The sequence below is a fragment of the Cynoglossus semilaevis genome, chromosome W (assembly GCF_000523025.1).
Source record: "Cynoglossus semilaevis isolate Cse_v1.0 chromosome W, Cse_v1.0, whole genome shotgun sequence".
Classification (NCBI taxonomy): domain Eukaryota; kingdom Metazoa; phylum Chordata; class Actinopteri; order Pleuronectiformes; family Cynoglossidae; genus Cynoglossus; species Cynoglossus semilaevis.
Genome location: NC_024327.1, coordinates 8,363,453 through 8,364,162, shown reverse-complemented (window position 1 = coordinate 8,364,162; position 710 = coordinate 8,363,453). Strand labels below are relative to the sequence as shown.

The following is a 710-nucleotide window of genomic DNA, read 5'->3' as shown; positions in this document are numbered from 1 at the left end:
TTACAAATACCTTAAGTATAAGAACAAACAAAACGACGAGTGAGGTGAAGCAGCGGGCTGCCATACCTGTCGGGCACACGACCTCTGACCCGGAAGTAACACGGGTGACGATGGGAGCGCAGAGGAAGATCCGGTGGGCGGACTACCATTTTTATACCGCCTCACCTGAATGACTGGCGGAAGTGAGGAAGGGAAACCATAGCAACAGTCAACAGAAAGAGCGAGGGAAAAACAAGACAAAAACGCTCGAACTGCTACATTACGTTTTATCACTTCTTATATATGAATTGATCCTGGAAAGATTTGTAACATAAATAACTACAGAGGAGGTTTGTTCATATGATTCTATTATGGACTGTACAGAAGTGACCTTGATGTTGTTCCTTATGCTCCTGTGTTTGGTTTGACAGATATTTACGTGTGGAGAAACACAGTGGTTGTTCTGTGTGTCAGGCTTCTTTTCCTGAAAACAGTCATCTTTAACACCCTGATGACCTGCTACGTTGTTATAAAATGGTAAGGACGACAAAATCGTTTACCTGAGTGGTTATGATCAAACTTAACACATCAAACATAATTTGTATTTTCAAATGCCAGAACAAAATAAGACAAAAATAACTTAAATCACCCTCAGTGAAGAAATCAACTCCTAGGGACACGGCAAGATACGATGGGAGGACACCACCACCAGGTCACCAGCACCAGATCGG

General features: G+C 42.7%; 1 pseudogene; it reads right to left on the bottom strand.

Moving 5' to 3' along the window:
- The window catches only part of LOC103397113 (endoplasmic reticulum aminopeptidase 2-like), a 17,082-nt pseudogene extending 16,933 nt beyond the window's left edge, over positions 1-149 (bottom strand).
- Positions 150-710: the final 561 nt, after the last annotated feature.